The 16,804-nt window shown below is 46.7% G+C and overlaps 1 long non-coding RNA gene across 1 annotated transcript; it reads left to right on the top strand.

Annotated features, from left to right (window-relative positions):
* The first annotated feature begins 20 nt into the window (after positions 1–20).
* LOC119697106 lies at positions 21–15,512 on the top strand. Its single transcript, XR_005255776.1, has 3 exons — positions 21–58; positions 8,881–8,972; positions 15,259–15,512. It is a non-coding gene; the product is annotated as an uncharacterized LOC119697106 (long non-coding RNA).
* The last annotated feature ends 1,292 nt before the right edge of the window (positions 15,513–16,804 follow it).

Genomic DNA, 16,804 nt, shown 5'->3' with positions numbered 1-16,804 from the left:
CGCACGGATCGGAGCTTTGTAAAACAGGCAGCTATAGGCGAGGACCCGAACTGACACGGTATCGCATCGGGCATGCTCCGCTAGCCTCCAGCAGGAGAGGATGGATGGATGGATGGATGGATGGATGGATGGATGGATGGATGGATGGATGGAACAGAGGAGCCAGCGACAGCCGGAGCGTGCTGGCGTCTCAGCAGCGCAACCTCCTCGGGACAGCTTAGCCCTAAGCGGGGAGCCAGGAGGTGAAGAGGGAGCCGGGATGGTGGTGGTGAGGATGGCGAGGCTTCTGCTTCCCCCCCCCCCCCCTCCCCCCGCCCCGCTCCCCCAAAAACCTGCGGAGGCTCAGCACGGAGAGGTGCCGCTCGCCCGCAGAGGGATGCGCAGAGACGCTGGTGCCGCTGCCTGGGCACCAGGAGGGAGAGGGGGGTGCTGGGGCTCTCTCATCGCGCCCCCCGGAGCCTCCCCCGGAGCTGGCAGCCTGGGAAGGGGAACGGGATACTGGACAGGGCGGCGGGGACCAGCGGGGCAGTGGCTCCTCAGCCCCTCAGCTTCGGGGAGGGAGGGCGGGCATGGGGGGACCTCCCCCAGCACCCCGGCTCGGCCGTGCCTTTGCACCAGGGCGCACGGTTTGCCCAGGCAGAAGACGGCGACAGCCATTAACCCTTTCCTAATTGTTTAAATTTTACCTGTTTCCTAGCATCCTCCTCAACTCCTTGCTCCATTAACCCAAAATTTGGGCGGGAGTTGGGGGTCTCACATCCAGGCAACACCCCAGGGTAGCAGGAGGCTGGGGAGGGGGGAAGGGAAAGTTTGAGCTGATGGAGGAGGAGGAAATGGGCTGGGATGAAAGGTACGTGCTACATCCCGGCAGATTTGGGGTAAAGGTGCTGCCTCCAGGTTTGCAGCCTGAGGAAGGTCCTCCGGCAATGAGAAGCCTGCCGAGCAGAGAGGGGAGGGGGTGGGAAGGGGATGGAAGGGAGAGGGATAAGGCTGGAGGTGTGTGGAGAGCCGGGGGACTTCAGCATCCTGTCAGACTTCGGGATCTGCCCCTTGTTTTTAACCCTTTCTACTCCAAAAGGGGGAAACCGACCTTCTTTCCCTGACAAAATCACCTCCCTCCCGGCCCGGGGACTGCTGCTCCTCCATCAGGGAAGGGGCAAAGATGTGCCCAAGGGGCAGAGGTAAAGATTCCATCTGCTGCCACTCTCTGTCCCTCTGCCTCAGGGAGGGAGAGGAGCACCCCATCTCTCCCCCTGGGACTCTCCAGGGCATCTCCACACCCTCCCCTTGGCCTTCTTCCCCCTTTTCTCCCCTTCCTTCACATCATCAGCCCATCAGCCCTTCAGCCCCTACTTCCACACCGTCAAACCTTTTGGATCCCTAAAAACTCCTGGGAGACTGAGAAAAGAAAGAAAAATCTTCGTTTAGCCGAGCTGAGCTGCAAGCCCTGGCTGTGGAGGAACGCAGCAAAGCAGCCTCTCATTCCCAGCCAGCACTGCAGCATCGCCGGCCAAAGGCATCTGTGACATCTCCAGTTAAGCGGGGACTGGAGCAAAGGGGCAGCTGAGGCCTGAAATGCAGGGTTTCAGCCGACAGGCGGCTATGCTGGATTAGCACAGTGCATGCTCCGAATGGAAATCTCTCCCATTCCCTCGCCAGCATTTTGGGAGTTTGTTTTCCTTCAAGAAAGCTGCCCTGCACCTCTGAGTCAAACAGAGATTTCTTCCCTGTTTCAGCAGCTCATCCCTCTCCAACCCTAACAAGGGTCAGCAGGAGAGGGGAAGGCTTTGGAGGAAGCCAGGGAGTGCATGCCAAATAGGGCCAAGTGAAAACCTCACCCTAAACCTAGCACTAATTCTAATCCTAATTCTAAAACTAAATCTTATCATAACCCTAACCCTAACCCCAATGCTAACCCCAACACTAATCCTAACCCTAAAACCAACCCGAAATCTAACCCTAACCCCAACTCAAAACATAACCCTAATCCTAACCCTAAACCGAATCTTAACCCTAACCCTAGCCCCAACCCTAAACATAACACCAACCTGAAGCCTAACCCTAACCCCAACCCTACTCCTAACCCTAACCCTAACCCTAACCCTAACCCTAACCCTAACCCTAACCCCAAACCTAATCCTAAACCCAACACTGATCCTGATCTAAACCTTAACCTTTATCTGAACCCTAAACCTGATCCTAACTCTAACCCTAACCCTAATCTTAACTCTAATCCCAACTCCAACTCTAACCCTAACCCTAACCCCAACCCTAATCCTAATCCTAACCCCAACCCTGATCCTGATCCTAACCCTAATCCTAACTCTAACCCTAACCCTAACCCTAACCCTAACCCTAACCCTAACCCTAACCCTAACCCTAACTCTGTCCCTGCCCCTCTGAGCCCGGTGTGGCAGCTCTGCCTTTCTTTTGGAGTGATGGGGGAAGAGGGGGACACTCACCTTCCCTGTCCTGTGTTTGGGGAGGTCAGGAAGAGCAAGGTGCAGCTGGCCTCTCTCCTGTGTTGCAGGGCAAAGAAGCCCAGGCAGAAGGACAGAGCACCAAAAAGTGCTGCTGACCAAACCAAACCCATTTTCTGTTACAATGGGGCCTGATGAAAATCTTGTCTTTGTGGGGATGGGGAATTTGGCTCCATGAATCTGAGAATTGCAGAATATCCTGAGCTGGAAAGGACCCACAAGGATCATCAAAGTCTAGCTCCTGGCCCAGGACCAGGAATCCTACCCTGGGCCACAGAGCACTGTCCAAAGATACTGACAAATGTCACTGCAGACCAATTTTTTCCAGTTCTAAGTAGAGAGATTTGTGAATTCCTAGGACCCCCATTCAACAAGAGGGTAAACATGGCCTGCCCCTCAAAATCACAGAGAGGCCTCATGTCCCCATTTCTCACCATGTGCCCTCCAGGGAGAACTGAGGTGAGCTGTGACAGCAACAGGACGTGAGGATTTGGGGTCTGCAGCTGTCAGAGGTACCCAAGTGCAATAATTCACCTGCTCTCTTCATCTGTGAAGTGATGAAGGCGAAATAACTTTAGCATAAAATGGATCTGTGACATTCCCTGCAGAGGAATAGTTCTGAGGGCAAAGGCCATTGACAGAGCAAGAGATACTCTCAAAACATCAGATCTCCCCAGAAATCTGAGTTTGGGGGGACACAGACCCTTCCTTCCATCCTGCCAACATAACCCAAACATGGGATCTGCGGGTAGAATGGTCTATACTGGTAACATAACGGATTTAAAGACACCTTTGTGTTCGTGGTTGATCCCTCTGGTCCCCATGCAGAGACCCTGCAGGGACCAGTCCTAGGTCAGCACAATTTCTTTATGACACAGAAAGCCCTGAAACAGAGATCTCTGCCCTGTTTTGCTTGAAAATGTGCAGAAATAACCAAAAGACCTCATCTCAGCCCAAACTGGCAACCTCTGTCCCATCACCTTGTGGTGTGAGGACCCCTGAAGTAACTCAGGGCAGATATGGGAACCAGCAGCACCTTCCAGTGTCATTCCCAGAGGAAAAGAAGCAGACAAGAACAGCAAAACCAGAGGTCACAAGGCCCAAGAGCTTTTGGGACAAACCATCCTTGCACCATCGTGGTGGTGCTGATAAGGCAAACCCACCCCTAACTCTCCTTGGTGAGGTGCTGGGTAGATTTTGTGACAAACACCAACTTTGCTGTCCAAAAACACAACCAAGAGTGAAGTATCTTTTTCTCTCTGCTCTGTTTTCTGTCTGGGTTTTGGAGCTGGAAAGGCTGAGCTGGATCCAGCTGTAATTCTCCTATTCCCCCTGTCAAAGGAAAACAGCAAACTCAAGAGAGATAAAAAAACCTTTACCCGCACTTTGAATTTAGAACAAGTTTGTTGCACAGAAAACCCCTCTTCTTGTCAGAGGCAAAATGGGTCCAGAGGGAAAAGAAAAAAAAAAAGATGGGAATATCCATGGTTAAATGTAGCACCCCTGGGAATATGCAAAGAGATTTTGGGAGAAGAATTAAGCTGCACACTTCAGGAGCCTAAGCTGGTCTCAGACTACAAAGTACATGAGGGAGACATGAAAGAGCCAGAAAAACATTTTCTACCTGCCCAATTTTTCCACCTTCTTTTGAAGCACAGAGTACGGGCGGAAAAAAGGCTGTTTGGGCTGGTAGCTGCTCAGAGCTGGTTTAGGTTTGTTAACTCTGTCCTCCCACCTCCCACATTGCAAAGGTAGGCTGGTTGTGCCGTTGGAAGAATAGATTTGCCCCAAAAATCTGCTGGAAGCATAATTGCAATGTAGAGAAACTGAATTTAGTTTTTTTGGAAGAGTCTCCTCCTGCCAGTGGTACCCCCAGATATCGTAGGTGTAGATGAGGATGGCAAGGGAAACAAAAAAAAAGGGAACGCCTGGGATTCCCAGGGGATCTGTTTGAAAAGGATAACTGCAAAGCAGGGCAGCTTGTAAGTAATCAGTTTACTTCCCCTCCAGCAACAGATACCACCGTGTTTACATCTAGAACACTTTCCATTTTGTCTGGTTAAAAATCTCCTTGAACAATTCAAATTCTGAGCCAGCCACATCCTTCTGCTGAAGGGAGACATGGGATAACTCAGCTCTTGAAAGGGATTTTTCCATGCCTGCCTCTCACATGACTACTGTGCTTTCCACCTCACTTTTGCTGTTGTTAATTTTTATATACATTAATGACTTCTCATTGCTGTTGCCAGCTGTGGTTTCTGCTGGAAGTGGCTGCTCAGGAGTGTTAATGCTCAGGGGTCACAGGTCAAACCCAGCAATCCCAGCCTCTCCAAAGGGCAAGGAGAAAACTCCTGCTCCTCCTCCCATGGGCTGTATTTACTGAAGTGTAGCAATTTCTGTGTTCAAGGAGTGTCTTTGCTCAAACTCCTCCATTTTTTCACAAGATTCTGAGAGAATTCTCCTAAATAGGAATTTAGCATCAAACCCATTTTATAGACCTGTAAAGTGAGGCTGGGCAGATGTTCCAGCTTTCCCAAGCATGGGAAATCCTAACTCCATCCCTCTTCCCTGACCAGCCTGCTTTGCATGCCAGGGCCAGGGGACCTCAGCTCTTCCTTATCCTTCTTTAGAAACTTTCTTCAGGAGGGAAAGTGCTGAACACCACCTAAAAATAGAAATGCTAATAATAATTACAGCCTGTTTCCAGAGTCACAGAATGGTTTGTGATGGAAAGGACCTTGAAGAGGATCCAGTTCCAGCCCCTGCCATGGGCAGGGATACCTCCCACTATACCAGGTTCCTCCAAGGCACCCTGGTCCTCCTGGCTGGGCAGCCTGTAGCAGACCCCACTCTAATATCACCTGTCTCTGCCCTCCCTTAATCCTGACCCATAAATTCTCCCTTAGCTCCTCATGCATCCTCAGGCAAAGCGCCATGTATTCCATCTGCTCCTCAACACAGAGGGACACAGCCCCTCCTCATCTCCCTGTGCTTGTACTTCCTGAAGAGAATTCCTATTCCTGTTCTTCCTTATCCTTCCATTCCACCCCTCCAGTCGCAGGAGTCATCCCAACCCAGCCAAAGGAGCCATCCCACCACATCTCCACCATGCCAACAAGATCACACCCCTACAGAACACACATCCCCTGGTTCATTCCACATGCTCAGGAGTCAGAATAGAGGAATTTAAGCTGGATCACTGATGAAACCATTTTCCTGTGTGGAGTGCCTGGAATTCCTTTGTGCTGCTCTCCAGGTGCTTTCCTGCTGACCTGCAAATCCCTCTCCAAGCTCTTGGCATCTGTTGCTGACCCTAGGACCAAACTGGCAGGAGAGGGATGGGTTGAGATTCCCTTTCCCCTGGGAACTCTCTTTTCCCACACCAGCTGCTGGAAACTGCAAGACACCCGTTTAAAACCCCGGTTAGCACAAAAGGTTTCTTTGACAGTGGAAAAGCAGATTCCTTTGCAGAGCTCTCAATGTGCTTCCCAAGCAGAGCCATAGATGGCAGTACGTGGTATTTACAGAGTTATTTCCACAAGTAAATCTTCTTATTTTAGCAGAAAGCCAGAGAATTTCATTTCCTTGTAGTTACAATGCGCTCAGAATGAGAACTCCTAAATCAATGGAGAAAGCAGGAAAAGCCTCCTTGCCTGAGCACCAGCAGACAGAGCTTGAAATGCAAAATCCCTCTGTGCTCTACAGGATTCTCTATCCCCTTTCACAGCGATGATACCTGAGGAGTTGAACAAGAAAACAATTTTCCATACTGGAAAAAAGTTGAAGATCTCTCAAGTGACTGTCACAAAAGCCCGAAATGAGCTCAAAATTCCGGGTTCACTTTCACAAACCAGCAGCTGAGTGTGTGAATGTGAATTTAATTCAGGCCAGACATGAGGTGTTACTTTGATTTCAACTTATATTTCCACTTTGTTATTGCTTTAATATCACTAGGTTAGCTTCAAAAATCCAAAATAATTTTAAAGTGACAATGTTTGGGATTTTTCTCTCCTTTTCTTCTTGTTATAGTAAAACACTTCCACACACTGAAGTCTAATTTCAATGAACTGACATTTCTAACTTGAAGTATCAGATTGAAGTAATATGCAACTTGTTGCACTTCCTGATTTGATTTGCATTAAAATTAATTAATTTCCCCAAGTCCAGACTGTTTGGCCCTTGAGGGTAACTGGTGACTGATCTCTCCCTGTCCTTTTCTCAACCTGGGAGCCTTCATTAATTTTTCTTTCTCCTGTCCAGCTGAGGACCCTGACAGAGCAGCTTAGGAGGACACCTGACATCCAGCCAGGGTCATCCCACCACAGTCACCTTTTGTCCCCATGTTCCCAACACCCAGGGACTCAATCTCAGCTGGTTTCTTTACATCCAAGTATCCAAGCCAGCTTTTCACAGATGTCAGAAGAAATAAGCACAAAAAAAAAAAAAAAAAGGATCTCCAAAAGTTCACACATTGGTGATTTCCAACCTGATTTTTCATATTTAGACATTTTGAATCACCTCTCAAATCTAACTCTTGTGAGGCCAAGTGCTTCCAGGCTCCCCCAGAAACCAATGGAGCTGGAGAGTGCTCAGCACCTTTAAGGGCCTGTTCCTTTGATGCTCTCTTGAATGGAAATCTGTGGTTTTCCAATATCTCTATTTGACCTGAGCATCCTGAAATCAAAGGCTGATCCTGTAGCTGTGTAAATCATTTGACATAAGCATATGCAAAACAAGTTTGATCCCATAATTTATAGCCTATTGAAATTGGGAAATTGGAAGTCCCTCAGTGGAAGATGGGATTAATAACGAATAAGGGAAGAAAAAAACAATTAAGAATAAATAAGCCGTTCACCCAATCTCAGCCTTGTAACCTTTGTGTTTGTTTTATTTTCCCTCAGATGTAATTATAATCTATGCTGGGACACATCTGTTTATGATAATGGAGGAGTCATTTATCAGATAACTTATCTCTGCCTCCTGCCATAAATCCCCGAGAGCAGCTGGGACGAGCCTGGCTCTGGAGCCAGGTGGTACCAGCACACACCTCATCCTTCACTGCTGCACGCGTTCAGAAAGGCTCTGCGGAGGCTTCCAGCAAAGCTCAGAAGTTCTGCAGGTGCAGGGGTGGTTTCAAAAACCAAACCATGACCTGGATCCTGGGCTGCATCTAAAGCAGGACAGCCAGGAAGGGAGGGAGGGGATTCTCCAATTCTGCTCTGCTCTGGTGAGATCCCACCTGGACTGCTGCATCCAGCTCTGGGGTTCCCAGCACAGGAAGGAGATCAACTCGTTGGGACAAGTCCAGAGGAGGCTACTAAACTGATCACAGGGCTGGGGTGCCTCTGCTCTGGACACAAGCTGGGAGAGTTGGGGCTGCTCAGCCTGAAGAAGGCTCCAGGGAGATCTCAGATCCCATTCCAGTCACTTCCAGTCACTAGTGGTGTCCCTCAGGGGTCTGTGCTGGTGCCAGTACCGTTCAATATTTTTATTGATGATATGGATGAGGGGATTGAGTCTTTCATTAGTGAATCTGCAGACGACGCTGAGCTGGGAGCACGTGTCCATCCATTGGAGGGTGGGAGGGCTCTGCAGAGAGACCTGGAATGGTTGAATGGATGGCCAGAGTCTAACAGGATGAAACTTATTAAATCCAAGTGCCGAGTCCTGCATTTTGGCTACAGTAACCCCTTGCAACCTTACATGCTGATGACTGGAGGCTGCCCAGGCAGAAAGGGACCTGGGGGTGCTGCTTGACAGCCGGTTGAATATGAGCCAGCAATGTGCCCTGGTGGCCAAGGAGGCCAATGGCTCCTGGCCTGCATCAGGAACAGTGTGGCCAGCATGGGCAGGGAGGTCATTCTCCCCCTGTACTTGGCACTGGTGAGGCCCCACCCTGAGTGCTGTGTCCAGTTCTGGCCCCTCAGTTTGGGAAGGACACTGAGACACTCGAGCTCATCCAGAGGAGGCAATGAGGCTGGAGAGGGGCTTGGAACCCAAACTCTGTGAGGAACCACTGAGGGAGCTGGGGGTGTTCAGCCTGGAGAAAAGGGGACTCAGAGGTGACCTTATCACTCTCTACAACTCCCTGAAAGGTGGTTGTAGCCAGGTGGGGTTGATCTCTTTCTCTAGGCAGCAACTGACAGAACGAGAGGGCACAGTCTCAAGCTGCATCAAGGGAAATATAGGTTGGATATTAGGAAAAAGGTTTTTATGGAAAGAGTGATAAAGTTCTGAATGGTCTGCCTGGGGAGGTGGTGGAGTCATCATCCCTGGATGTGTTTACAAAAAGACTGGATATGGCACTGGGTGCCATGGTTTAGTTGAGGTGTTGGGGCATGGGTTGGACTTGATGATCCTGAAGGTCTCTTCCAACCTAGTGATTCTGTGATTCTTCCAGTACCTAGAGGAGCTCCAAGAGAGCTGGAGATGGACTTTGGACAAGGGCAAGGAGTGACAGGACAAGGGGAGATGGTCCTAAATGGAAACAAGGTAGATTTCATTAAGAACAAATTCTTTACTATAAGGGTCAGGAGACACCAAAACAGGTTGCCCAGAGAGGTCATGGGCTCTCCATCCCAAGAGATCTTCAAGGCCAGGTTGGATGAGTCCCTGAGCAGCCTGGTCTGGTGGAAGGTGTCTCTGCCCAAAGTAGGGGCTTGGAACTGAACAATCTCTAAGGTCCCTTCCAGTCCAAAACATTCTATGATTTTATGCTACACAAGTCCTTCTCTACTTACTCTGCATTATTAAATCTAAGGTTCTAAGACTAATCTTTTTGAACAGATTTCAGCAAATCGTTTGTTGGTGGTGCTCTTCTAAGGAGCAGTTCTGTCTCTTCTCACAGCTGTTTTCCTTAATCTGAAAATAAGTCACTTCAGACAGAAAGAACACGTTTTTCTCCCTCTGAGTGTCGAACACAACATCGTGACAAAGCCTGTTTCAATTATGGGTAACTTTCTTCTGTCCTGTTAAACCTCTGTGAAGTCCATATGTACTCAGGGATGGAACAAGAGAACAAAATTAAATGTTTAAATGAGCTTAAGAGACACAGTCATGTCATGTTAACCTCAAAATATGCAACCAGTGTGACTTTCGTATGGGATTTCTCTTCTGTTTGCTTCTTTTTTTTAGTTCTTATTTTGAATGACATTCAAGTTTTCTAGCCCAATTTAGTGCTAGAAATTGGTGGGGTTTCAATAAAGCCTGACTCATTATTTTCTTTATGTACTTCAATGGAAAGCAAGACCAATTTTACTCAAAGATATTTTTCATCATACCCAGGGAGAACATAAACTCTAGAAACCGTGTCCCCCTCTGGTCTGAGAGGTTTTGGGTTTAGGCACAGCCTTTGGAGGGTGCTGGAAAATCTGGAAGGCAATCCAAGAGTCATGTTAGAATCAACAATGTACCTTTCAAGTAGGGAAAAGCTGTTTATCTGCTTTGGAAACATGGACCTGAGGAGATTGAGGCAGAGAGAACAGCCATGGTCCGGAAAGGTGTCAGTGGAGCAGATGACCCCAGGGCCAATTCCAGATCCCTAATTCTGCCTCACTTTGATCAGTCTTGGCAACACAGCCTAAAATGTGGCAGTCTTAGCAACGCAGCCTCTATGCTGATTGGATTGTCCTTTCCCTCCTCATAAATGACATTTTCTTTCTACATTTCCCTCGAAGAAGGCTGCTCTATTCAAAGGCTCATTTAGAACATAATGAACCATGTTTGTTTGCTTGTTTTTTTTCTTTTCTTTTTTCCTTTCTAATAGTAGTGTTTTTACATCAAAATCTGCATTTAGAGTCAGATAATGCTATTTTCAAGCCTTGTCTTTCCATTCCTCTCCTCACAAGCCTCGCAGAACTACAGAGTGCCAGATCCACTGGAGTAAGTCTGGGATCAGCAGAGAAGGCTAAAGCCCAAGCTGAGGCATCTGTGGGTTCTGGAGACAGGAGAAAGCAGAGGAGACTTCATTTTAAATTTGCTTATTTGGAGCAGGGGGTGAGAAATATGTCCCATATCAAGGGGCACAGAAGTCTTTCACACAAGGGAGGCACAGCCTTGTTCTTCTGCTCTACTGGTGTGTAGGGATGTCGGAACAATTGTGTCTGGATATTTTGTCCCAAGCACCATCCTGGTTTTCCTTCAACTCCTACAGACTTGATGATCTCATGGGTCTTTTCCAACCTTGATAATTCTAAGATTCTATGACTTTACCCCCAACTCCAGTGCAACCCTGCTGGGAAAAGCCCAGGAGCTTATAAAGGCTTAGTGAAATGGGAATAAAGATCTCCAGGGATGCTCAAACTCACAAAATCAGCATATCCACGGGAGTGTAGGAATGGCTTGAAATAATTGGAAGAGACACACAACATGCTACTCAATACAGCTGCATATTCCTTCCCTGAATCCACTTTCTTTTTGCTCAGTAAGCTTGTTTGCTTCAAGCTGCATGGAAAACTTGGAAGACACCATTTCTTTCCTCGTGTCACTAAAATTTTGAGTCAAATAGCAGAATAGTAATATTTTTACATGTTTGATGGCGTTGAAGTCAGTTAATGGTGTAAAACCCTGCACATTGTAAAGGCTCTGGGGCAGAGACCCTTTTCTGCTTTGCCTTCCTTGTGGTTCTGAGGAGGCAGGGCTTAGACAGGACAGAAATTTATAGTTTATATCATTATTTTAACAATGCTTGACTCATCTCCTGGGTTTCCCAGATATCTGTGTCTTCACAGATACATTTTACAGATATAAACCTGATAGTGATGCACAACTGGAGGAAAAATACAACCCAATACCTGCAAACAAATGGCCCTGTAGAAGCAATGATCCCACATTTGAACACAAACATGACCTTTCCTTTCATCAAATGTGCTTCTATTGACATAGAAGCTCTACACAGGTGTTTGGTAGAAGCTGGTGATGCACCTTCCCCATTTTCCAGAGTGGATGTCTCTCCACTGACACGGATTTAGACAAATCTATGGAGAAAAAGTTCACCAGAGCATATTTAAAATGGTGTTTGGATGTGAATTCCAGCACAGAAAGGAGAAATGGTTCTAGGATTTGCTTGCATGGGACTGACATTTAAAAGGAAAGGCTGATCACTAAACGAGATGAGAGCCCAAATCAGCCTGAGCTCATCAAATATTCTAAGCACGACACAAGGCCACAAAAATAGTTTGGGTTTGGGTTAGGCTTTTTAGCAATTTCCAAAGGAATTTGGAACAATAGATTTTTTACCAATTTTCAATGTCTATCTTCATCAGAATAACACGTACCTGTGAAGAGCAATCTTTTTTACTTGTTGAGTCAGATACTTTGGGGCTAAATATAACAGTGAAACACATGGAGAGTATTGGGTGCCTGGTGGAAATGTCTCCAGTGAAGAAAAAAACCAACAGGAAAAATGCCAAAGTAGATGGTGACAGGCTGGTTTAGATACAGACCCTGGCTGGGCCACAGTTTGGTCCCTGTCCCAGGCTGAGAGAGCCATCATTGCTCAGGATGGGGATAAATGGTTGGAAGAATCCCTGCAAAAACATGTCCCTGTAACAAAAATGTTGTGGACGAGGTGACAAGTGCACAATTAGCTGATATAAAATGGACTAGGACTCGTACTAGTCTGTCTTTTGGGTCTAACCATCTCTGCTAGTTCAAAGAAAAGACAAAAATAGAAAGGAAAAAAAAAAAAAAGGTACATAGACTAAGCCAGTTCCATCCCCTGCCCACAGGGAAGGAGGAAAAAGAGATTGTTCCGTCCCTTAGCTCCCTGGTTATCCTCACTTGGGGGAGATGCTGGGATGGAGCCTGTTTTTCACTTAAGATGCTGCTTGTCAGGCCCAGCAGCACAGACAAATGAAGCTGCAGAAGGCGCTGCCATCCCCCTGTGGGCACCATCACAGAGGGAGCGTGTTCAGCCTAACAAAGTACCCTGCTCCAAATCCAACCCCAGAATCCAGCCCCAAGCCAGTCTGATGTATTTGCAGCAGAGATTTCAACGAAGTCAGCGGTGAATATTCCTCTTCCCAAAAGCCAGAGTGGAAAGGTCTTTTCTAAATGTGCATTGGCTGCCCAGAAAGCCAATCCAAACCAGAGTGGACAGCAGGGGAAAGGGGGATTCTGCTTCTCTGCTCCTCTCTGGTGAGACCCCAGCTGCAGAGCTGCGTCCATCTCTGGGCCCCCAGCACAGGAAGGACACGGAGATGTTGGAATGAGCCCAGAGGAGGCACCAAGATGATCAGAAGGTTGGAGCAGCTCTGCTGTGAGGAAAGGCTGAGAGAACTGGGATTGCTCAGCCTGGAAAAGAGGAGATTCTGGGATGGCCTAATTGTGGCCTTCCAGTGCCTGAAGGGAGCAAACAAGAAAGATGGAGAGAGACCATTTAAGAGAGCCTGGAAAAGAGGAGATTCTGGGATGGCCTAATTGTGGCCTTCCAGTGCCTGAAGGGAGCCAACAAGAAAGATGGAGAGAGACCATTTAAGAGAGCCTGGAATGATAGGACAAGGGGGAATGTCTTCAAACAGAGAGAGTAGGTTTAGATGGGATATTAAGAAGAAGCTCTTTCCTTTGATGTCGGTGAGGTCCTGGCAAATTTGCCCAGAGAAGCTGTGGCTGCCCCATCCCAGGAAATGTCCAAGGCCAGGTTGGACAGGGCTTGGAGCAACCTGGGATAGTGGAAGGTGACCCTGGCCATAGTGGGGGGGTTGGAATGAGATGATCTTTAGGGCATCTTCCAGCCCAGGCCATTCTATGATTCTGTTCTATGATTCTAAAAGCCCTGTCCTCATGCCCATGAAGGATGTCTGCATCACATCATGCTCCTTCCATGGGACCAGGTTGCTCAGAGCCCATCCAGCCTGGCCTTGAACACTTCCAGGGATGGAGCAGCCACAGCTTCTCTGGACAAACTCCTTCTCCTTCTCCTTCTCCTTCTCCTTCTCCTTCTCCTTCTCCTTCTCCTTCTCCTTCTCCTTCTCCTTCTCCTTCTCCTTCTCCTTCTCCTTCTCCTTCTCCTTCTCCTTCTCCTTCTCCTCCTTCCTCTTCCCCTTCCTTTTCCTCTTCCTCTTCCCTTCCCCTTCCCCTCCCCCTTCCCCTTCCCCTTCCCCTTCCCCTTCCCCTTCCTCTTCCTTTTCCTTTTCTTCCTCTTCTTCGTCTAGAGTTATTTCTGCCAGTTACTCCAGAGTTATTTCTAGTCTGTTGCTTATTCTCATTCATATTAAAATGTTTCTGGAGATCTAGAGCAGTTTCTGGACTCCTGGAGGCACTGATTATGATATGCTATTTCCTAAACTGAAATGCAGGAATAACAGGCTTTCCATTTTTGTTTTCAATTCCTCAAGGTAAGCAAATAAATGAATAAGTTGGAGGCAGATCTTAAATGGAACTAAGAAAAATAAAAGAAAATCAGCTGACTGAAAATGGAAAACAAACAAACAGGCAAACAAGCTTGGCACATCCGAGTTTAGGTGAATGCTGTCTTCCACCCACAGTGAATTTATTCATGTTGTTTTCAAGCTTTATAATGTGTTTCCTCAGCACAGCAGAAAAAATATCTAAATGGAATATCTTTTCAAATTAAAAGAAATAGAAATAAAAAGCTAGTGTCTTTTTCTTCTAGAAGAAGAAGAAGAATATGAAATATTTTGATTTTGTTTGTTTTTCTGAAGATTAAAAAATAATCAACCCCTCTGTGAAAAAATTCACATGGAGTTTTTATCGGTTTGGAATCTACCTTTTCCACCAAAATTCTTTCAGATGGAAATTTTTGGACTGCCTTAGAGCAAGTCACAAAATAAGCAAATCTATGTCTGGGGAGCTGGAAGTGCAAACCTGTACTTCAGAATAGCAGTCCCCTTACCCTAGTCATGATTCCAAGTTTTAAGTCACTGTCATGGAATAAAGGAATCACTTGCTCTGAAATTGTCTAAAATCAGAGAAAAATAACTTGCAGTGAACTGCAAAATTCACTCATTCATAAATTCAGGGTTAATTAAAAATATTGACTATTTCTGCAATATTTCTGAATATTCTGAATATTTTTGTCAGACACACTGCAACTTTAGGGGTGTGCCTTACTCCAGCGTGTATCCATGAATCCCGCAGTGTTCTTTAATAATTTATATTAATAATTAAGTATTCAAGAACCTCCTAATAGACGAATCACTGTCTGAAGTAGGGAATTAATCTTGTCAGAACTCCACTGATAAACTTCCTGTGAAATGATATTGATACTCCCTTCTCCCAAACATCTGTTCCGTGAAGGGCACTGGAGGATCGGGAACTTTCATGTCAATCCACCAAGTGCTAACACATGACAGGGAGAGGAAGCTTTGATTTTTCTTATGTATAAAGAAGTGCAGATACAAAGTTTTGAATGAGCTGCCAACCCTGGAATTCTTTACTGAACTTTGAGTGTCTGAAAATCTCCTGAGAGCTGCTCAGCAGGAGATCAATAGATCATACATCAATAGAAAGAGTCATGGAATGGTTTGGGTTGGAAGGGACCTTAAGGATCATTGAGTTCCAAGCCCCTGCCATGGGCAGGGACACCTTCCAGTGTCCCAGGCTTCTCCAAGCCCCATCCAGACTGGCCTTGGGCACTTCCAGGGATGAGACATCCACAGCTTTTCTGGGCAACCTCTGCCAGACCTCACCACCCTCTGAGTAAAGAATTTCCTCCTAATATATGATCTAAAACTCTCCTCCTTTAGTTTAAAACCATTCCCCACTGTCCTTTCACTATCTGACTGTGTAAAATATCACTCTCCCTCTTTTTTATAAGCCCACATTAAGTATTGAACGGTGACAAGGAGTTGTCCCCAGATGCTTCTCGCCTCCAAGCTGAGAAGAGATGGAGAAGTTGGCCTCTCGTGAAGCGCGAGTGTTCCACCCATCCTGATGGTCTGGCTTGAGTCACCATCAAGAAGAGCTGAGCTCTGTGTTGATCTCAAACCAGCTGTCCCCCCTTAGAGAGTGTCTCTTGTTCCTGCACAGTTCTTCTCCGGGTTCATTTCTTTCTCAATGTGTCTCAATGTGAAAACACAGCAACTCTTGCAGTGAGTCTGTTCCTACCTGTGTGTGACTTTGCTGATTAAAATAAAGGTATATTCCTGTTACAAATGCAAAATGCTCCCATTTTCTACTGAGTAAAGCACGAGAGAGCAGGGTTTCCATCTCTTTCTAAGGGCTGCCCTGACTGCCCATGAATTTTGCAAAGCGAAGTTGGTCAAAGGGACAATTTGGGACATTGTCCATAGCACAGGAGGGCCAGGAACACCTTCTCACAGCTGGAAGGTTGACCTGTGAGAAGAAATCTTCAAGGAGAGAAACAAAAAAGCAGTCTGACTGTAAAATTGTGGAGAGAAAAAAGCTGTAAGGTGGATCAGGTGAGGGTTTCACCAGTGAGCATTAGGATCAGGGGTCAGTCTGTGAGAAGACATGAAGAATGTGAGATAATCTGGTATCCTGAAATATCTTCATCCTTGGAAAACTGGCAAAGCTTGTCAAGGAGGCAAGAAAAGAAGAACAATTCACATTAATGTCCTTCAAAATAATGCCTGGGATGCACCTGGCTGACCTTGTGTCCTCCTGAGGGGTGTTATCTTCCTTCCTCCTTTTCTGTTTACTGTGTGGTCTCATCAAACAGTCCACAAATGTGGATTCCCACTTCGATTTTCCTGCTGGACCTTTCCAGCTTCAGCTGAGCCTGGGAAAGCAGGTTAGGTGGACATGGCCAAATAAAAGGTGACCAAGACTCAAGGCAACATCTCAGGATACTTTGTGTTTTGACTGTAGAAACCAGCTTTCCATCACACATCCAGTCCTCTGTGTTTCAGGTGCTGTATGATTATTTAATTTCAAAATCTGAGCACAAACCAAAAAAATCCTCCAGTCTTCTTTTGAGGTGCAGTAGGGAAGGAGCTGGAATTGTGAGAGCAGCAGACTACAGCCCTCATCTCCTTACCGATGCATTTCCTCACAAAACACTGTAAAATCTTTCATGGTCTCAGGCATCTTCAGGAGTCCAAGAATAAGAGAAAAAAAAAGAAAGATGGGGTTAACTGCAGATCATTATAGCAATTATTGCTGCCCCAAATTCTTGCTGCCGAGAGTTCAAATTTCTCCAAACAATAAATAAGCGCCAAAATTTCCCTGATGTTAGCAAGTGGCAGGCTCAGGGACGAGGATCAACCTCTCCCAAGCACTAATTGAAACTCAACAGGTTTCTGCTGCTATCACAGCAGCTCTGATATTGATTTTCCAACGCGAACACTTGTTTCCTGAGCAAGGCTCCTGTATAGATAATAAGGCTGTTTAAAAAAAAAAGA

The sequence above is a fragment of the Motacilla alba genome, chromosome 2 (assembly GCF_015832195.1).
Source record: "Motacilla alba alba isolate MOTALB_02 chromosome 2, Motacilla_alba_V1.0_pri, whole genome shotgun sequence".
Lineage (NCBI taxonomy): Eukaryota > Metazoa > Chordata > Aves > Passeriformes > Motacillidae > Motacilla > Motacilla alba.
Note: the sequence above shows the minus strand (reverse complement) of the source record. Positions and strands in the feature narration are given on the sequence as shown.